The sequence below is a fragment of the Dendrobates tinctorius genome, unplaced genomic scaffold (genome assembly GCF_039654945.1).
Source record: "Dendrobates tinctorius isolate UK_male_01 unplaced genomic scaffold, ASM3965494v1 ptg000192l, whole genome shotgun sequence".
NCBI classification, from domain to species: Eukaryota; Metazoa; Chordata; class Amphibia; order Anura; family Dendrobatidae; genus Dendrobates; species Dendrobates tinctorius.
The window spans coordinates 1,498,089-1,505,028 of record NW_027361859.1 but is presented as its reverse complement, the minus strand read 5'-3'; the positions used below and the strand labels follow the sequence as shown (position 1 = coordinate 1,505,028).

Here is a 6,940-nt window from a genome sequence, read left to right as displayed (position 1 = left end):
CTTTTGGCCTGAGGAAGGAGTGAAAGGTGTCAAAAACTTTCTTGGGGTTGTTGGCTAGTGAGGCGATCAGGGTGGTGAAGTAGGTCTGTTTGGCGAGGTGAACGGCTGAGTTATAGGTTCTTAACATAAATTTGAAGTGGATGAAGTCTTCTGGTGTGCGGGTTTTTCTCCATCGGCGTTCAGCACTCCTAGAGCATCGCTGGAGAAGTTGAGTTCACGATGTGATCCAGGGCTGTTTTATTCTGTCTTTGGAGGTTGTGAGGGTGAGGGGCACTACTTTGTCAAGGGTGCTTCTAAGAGTGTCGTTTTAGTGATGAACAGCCAGATCAGGACAGGAAAAAGAGGAGATTGGGGACAGTGATGAGTGTAGGGAGTTTGAAAGTGTCTGTTTAATGGCTTGTAGATTTCTGAATGTGTGATAAGTAGGAGTGTGCTGGGGTGGGCAAGGATTTGTGAGCGTGAAGGATAGAATTTTGTGGTCAGAAAGGGGAAGCGGTAAGTTATTTAGGTAGGAGATTGAGCAGAGCCGGACAAAGGCCATGTCAAGGATGTTACCGTCTTTGTGTGTCTCTTAGGTTGAGAGCTGTGAGAGGCCAAGAGAAGTGGTTAGTGATAGAAGCTGGGGTGCAGATGTGGAAGTGGGGCTGTTAATGGGGATGTTGAAGTCTCCCAGGATAACGGTTGGTAGTTATGAGGACATGAAGTGCGGCAGCCAACATCAAACCGAACAGTTATAAATCTCATATCTCAATAAATACTGATCCCTTCAGAATAATAATAATAATAATAATAATAATAATAATAATAATAATAATAAATTTTATTTCTATAGCGCCAACATATTCTGCAGCACTTTACATTTCAGAGGGGATTTGTACAGACAATAGACATTACAGCATAACAATAATGACATAAATTATAACAAATACCAAGAGGAAAGAGGGCCCTGCTCGCAAGTTTACAGTCTATGAGGAAAGAGGTAGACACGAAAGGTGGGTGGTAACAGTTGCCCTGATTGTTCAGAATAAGATCATAACACCAACATAGAAACAAAGAGGGAGCAAAAAGGATCCAAAAATGGAAATTTATTAATATATAGTTAAAAAGCATATCATAACAACACAATAATGCGTGCAACGTGTTAGGGCAAGATGGGCTGAGGTTTTTCAAGAAGGTGAAGAGTGCATGGGAGCTGTATATGGGAGAGAGATGTATAGAGGGGCTGATGTGTATGAGTGGTGATGGAGGGGGGATGGGGCGGTGAATGTGGATGGCAAGGGAACACAGGAGGATAGAGAAAAGCACATGGATAAAAGGGAGAGCAAAGTGTGAATTACCTGACTCCTGTCATGGAGTAACTGTCTTTTGCTGGATGCTTAGCTAATGCGATGTTTTGCTAAATGCGTGCAAGCGCCACACATGCGTGCACCCCTTAGAATGAGTCTAAATTTATACACCCCAATACAGGGCCAGGAGAGAGGGATTGTGGGAGCTGCTTAGTTATAAATTAGCAACAGCTGCTCAACACATCCTGGTGTGCAAGAGATAACATCTATAGAGTCCCCCCCCCATGGAAATACAACAGTAAGTACTGAGAACAATGTAACAGATAAATTATAGCAAAGAAGTTGAATGACATGATTACCATTCACACTGCTTGCTAACATTGAATGGAGTTAACACATGCAGGGTGGTTCAAATCAGAAGTTGAATGACATGATTACCATTCACACTTAACTTTTGTTAAGTCCAAATGGGTGTTAGCAATAGCTTGCACTTTTTCTCTCTGTATGATGCTGATCAATCATAAGCAGGCAGATGAGCAAGTCATCAAGATACTCTGCTGGCAGCTCCCTTTGCAATTGACGTCATTGACATCCCAGATGTGATCAATGGGAAACAAGACCAAAGACGGAGCAAATGACCAAGCTACAACCTGAACTCACTGTTGAATAAGTTAAACCCCCATTCTCGACTCCATTGCTCTATTCCAGCCTCTGGTCTCCATTTGGAAACAACGTGAGCAATGTATTGAAGAGGACAATGTGAGTGAATGGCACACAGGTCCTATTGCTGTGATTATGTTGTGGTGTGAGCTTACAGAGTCTACTCTAATTTTTATATAAGGAGAGGAGGGTTTGTGAGATTGCCTTACATCAGCCTTCTGAAATATGGCTATGACACCGATCTGTTTTCCTTTGTCTGTGGTAGGAAATGTCAGACCGGAGAAGGCATATTTGGGTTCAGATGTAACCGTGCAGAAGAGCTTTTTAACTTGCTACAAATATGCATGGAAAAAAAATCAAATAAGTGTAATTTCTGATGCAGATGGAGACTCTTCAGTAGCAGATGCTGAACAAAGTTTCCCATACCGGTATGACACCTATCCCACTCTCCTAGCAACCTCACCAATCCGATGTACCATAAGGCCAGAGCCTATTGGAAGTGAATTCATCACGTCTTCCACAAGAACTTCAGAAAAGTCCAAAATTCCTTATTCAAGATCCAATTTAGGTCCAAATTACCGCTACACCGTAAGCTTTCAAATGTCTATGCACAGCTATCTTAATGTAGACGAGCATCTTGGACTTGGCCAAGCCTGTGTGGTTGGGAACACAATAAAAGGTGAATTGAAGAGAAAAAAACACTTAGTAGTATTCAATCTGGAGATTTAAATGGAGCCATATGGGACACTAGTTATGACAGTGATTACCGTCAAGAATCCTTCTGTGTGTGAAGAATGGGGTATGAAAATGTTTCCGCTATTCCAGGAGTGTATTCCGTATTAAGACCTTAATATAAACCAATACCTTACATATATTGATATGTTTTTGTGCACTTTATATTTCTTTCAGGGTGCAGATGGGCCCAAATGGTTCTGCAAACTGTGGCCTCTGTTCACACGGGATGCATTCTAGTTGACACTGGGCAGCCCCCTGATATGGTGTTACTAAGAGGCTGTGAACCAGAAGCCCTGAATTCCCTGTGTAAACACTGCCACATGTGGATTATTTTTTCTGCACTGGTGTGCCACACGGCCAATCCCTGATTGTAGGCTGGCTGACTCATTTGGTATTATTGCACCTGTGCAGCTGCCATTTTACTTGGGTCCGCTGCACCCTGTATTAGTGTAGATGCATTTAGGCCTGTCTGTTTTTTTCCTCTTTTTGAGGTTTTCATATTCCAGGAGTGTGTCTTAGGTCCCGAAGCATGTTGGTTTTGTTCAGTAGCTCAGAGTCACAAAGCAGTGATAATTTAACACCTGATATATCAGGATGTGTTAATAGCAAGGCTTCATCTTCTTCTATCATTGAGCAAAATATGGCCTCGGTCACGATAATGTAACTATGACGTATGATTTTCCTTATTATTTCACACATACTGAACTCTGCTATACCAGTGGTGAGGGTTTGACCCCCCATTCCTTTTCCCCTGTCATGCCTGCAGCTCTAATCTTCCTCTGCCTGCGTGTAACACTCACAGTCTGTAACATGAAACTACAGCTCACTCACTCCTTTCTGTTCCCCCCCTCCTACCAAATGAATATTAATTAGAAGAGAATCTCTTTGTCTGCCAAAATGTGCTCTGAGACCAAAATGGATAGGGTTTAAGATCTAACTATTCAACATAACTCGACGCCAGTTTATGATAGAAATATTACAGATACATATTTGGGACATGATTCGATAGAGCTTCGCTACAGCGCCTTTTGCTAAATTCTAGCACCAAAAGAACCTGAGAAATGGATTTCTCCTGAACAGAGTGGAATAGCTAGTCCGAGTTTGGAGTCATTAGAAAGCTAATTTCAATATAAGATGAGTGATGTTTCTGCCGTTATGCTGCTAGTTTCTCAAGCCAAGTTATGATTATGATAATTTTTCCTACCAAAATGTGCACCCTGGCAGCTAGGGGAGGATGCAGGTTCACAAGCCCCTTTAGTGATGTCACAAGCCCAGAAGTATAAGCTACTGCAACTCAGCCCAGCCTATAGTCTTGCCTGGGAAGCTGTTGCACTAAGACCCACTGTGACGTATGGTTCCTCCTACCAGCCTGGTTAGCCTGGAATGATCTAAGCAACATGTGAGTGCCTCTTTTCTTCTTTTAATCCTCTTTTTATTTGTAATTGCTTTGCACATACTTTAAATTGTCTCATTTTGCAAAATCTTTTTATACCTTCTGTAAACACTGCCTACCTTTTTTGAGTAAAATATAAAATTACTAGTTCATTTCTATGCGCTATACTGAATTTCCTGATTTTAATTATGCTACTAATTTGGGTTGGCTTCGTACCCCTTTATTCATTTGGAAATATTAGGCTGCGTTTTTTTCACGGTGGTTTTTAATGCGTGTTTTTGCCGTGAAAACGCAAAAAACAGCATCCCATGCATTCCTGTGGGATTCCGCAATGCTGTTCTAATGCTGCGGATTTTCCCGTGGCGGAATCGCATAGTGGAAAAATACACAGCATGCTCATTAATTCTGCAGAATTGCAGCGATTCCGTACACATAGGCATGCATTGATCTGCTTACTTTCCACATGTGGCTGTGCCCACCATGCGAAAAGAAAAGCAGAACATTTGCGGATGGTACCCATGGTCCGGAGGAGAGGAGATTCTCCTCCAGGCTCTGGGTACCATATCCCTGTAAAAAAAGAATCAAAATAAAAAAATCATCATATTCTCACCTTCCGATATCCCTCGCAGCATCCCCATCCTTCCTGATCCTCCCGGCAGGTCCCTTCCCAGTAATGCATTGCGAAGATGACCTTTGATAACGTCGCGGTCTCGCAATACCCTAGCGGTCTCGCGAGACCACGATGTCATCAATGGTCATTGTCGCAAAGCATTACTGGGAACGAGACCATCGCGATGATCGAGAAGGCTGCGTGGGACGCCGGAAGCTGATAAAAAACAATTTTTTATTTTTTTTATTATTTTTAACACTAGATTAGATCTTTTTACTATTGATGCTGCATAGGCAGCCTCAATAATAAAAAATTGGTCACACTCGTCAAACACTATGTTTGACAAGTGTGACCAACCTGTCAATCAGCTAGCTAGCATTCTGAAAGCTAATTACGCTTGCAAATCGCTAGTTTTTCCACGGGAAAATCGCGGGAATTTAAAATGCGGTTTTCCAGCGGAATGGAATTCTGGAATTCCCACGGAAGTTACCGCGGGTTACTGCGGGAATTCCACAATGTGTGCACTTAGCCTTGATAGAGTAATCGGAGCTGGTGGTGGCGAAGTGTGTTCTGGGCTAGGTGGGTACCGCTGGCAGTGACAGAATGGGTTTTATAGGCTGATTGTTTGGCTGCGGCCAGAGCTTTTATAATTCCCTTGCTGCAGCATACCTGATAGCCAGTCCACAGTGAAGTGGCCCATCCGGCAACGAAATATCCTAGGTGCAGTTCCCTGACTGTCCTGAGGATAAGAGGAGTGCCCAAAAAGCTGCAAGTTCCAAAGCGGAACTAGAAATTGGGATATACATAAATCCCAGCAGTTTGTAACACATTGTTGGCAGCAGTGGGATAACTAAAATAAGCCCACCTGTGGTAAATTGATAGGTCAAGACTAGCTTGCTGTTTTAATCACATTGTAGCAGTGGTCGGATAACTAAGATAAGCCCCCTGTACATGTGATAGCCGTGTGCTGGCCAAAGGTCACCCCCTTTTCGTGACAATTTGGTGGCAGTGGTGGGATCATAGAGCATTAGTGATCTGGTTTGAGCAATCATTCCTCTCACTAAAACTTGCACGGGTCTTCCTAGGACCCTGCAGCCACAGTTTGGAGAATGGACTCAGTGTTTATTAGTCCTGAGACAATTGTGTATACTTGCGTTTACCCCCTCCCTTCTCTTTGTTTTTCTATCCTATCTTTTATTTGACAACCATGGCGACGATGGGAAAAGAGTGGTATAAGCAGCATAAGAAGGACGCTCTTATTGCCCTTTGCGGGTTGTGGCAGATCGACACCACAAATAAAAACAAGGACCAACTGATCACGGCTCTGGTGCCACGAGAAAACACCCAGAGCCCGCGGGTGTCGAACCCGGCCTAAGCGACAATGGTGCTGCAGCAGAGGCTCCACCTCTGAACTCTGGCCCCACATGCAACCCGGGCAGATTGGACCCCTACCTGCAAGCGGCCTTGGACGAACTCCCCACTGAAGACAGTGATGGACGTGTGAGGCTGATCCAGCAATACTGGCAGGAGGACCAAGCCGATCGGGAGGCCCAGAGAGCCGAACGAGAGGCTGAGAGAGCCGAGCACCAAGCTCAGAGGGACCATAAACTGCAGATGCTCCGGCAGGGGGGAATGTCCTTCACAGCCCAGAGCAGTGAGCACAGCAGTGCTCAGATTCCAAAGCCCCAGCCAGAGCATTTTCCCATGATGGAAAAGGACAGGGACTTGGACACTTTTCTGCAGGCCTTTGAGAAAGGCTGCAGACAGTACCAGCTGCCTGCAGACCAATGGGCCAGATACTTGACCCAAGGACTAAAGGGAAAAACCATGGAGGCGTTTGCTTCTCTCCCGCAAGACCAAGATGACAACTATGAGGCCATCAAGCAGGCCCTGATCGCCAAATACCTGCTAACCCCTGAGGTATACCACTAAAAGTTCTGGAACCTCCAACGTGGCCCACACGACAGTTATACCGATGTGGTGCAAGGACTCAGGTCCCACTTTGACCAGTGGATCCACGAACTGTCAGCAAACACCTTTGAGCTGCTGAGGGACCTGATGATCAATGACCAGTTCTTACATCTTTGCCCAGCTGAGGTCCGACAGTTCATACTGGACTGAGAGCCAACGAATGCGGACAAAGTAGCGCAGATCGCCGACACCTATGAGGCAAACCATAAATCGGAGACACGGAAGCCAGTCACCGGCAGCTGGAGAGGGGGTAAGCCTGCAACCAACCCCAGTGCCCCTGCCAGC

The 6,940-nt window shown here is 44.7% G+C and overlaps 1 pseudogene; it reads left to right on the top strand.

Moving 5' to 3' along the window:
• The first annotated feature begins 2,081 nt into the window (after positions 1 to 2,081).
• On the top strand, positions 2,082 to 2,797 carry LOC141055941 (fibroblast growth factor receptor substrate 2-like; annotated as a pseudogene).
• The last annotated feature ends 4,143 nt before the right edge of the window (positions 2,798 to 6,940 follow it).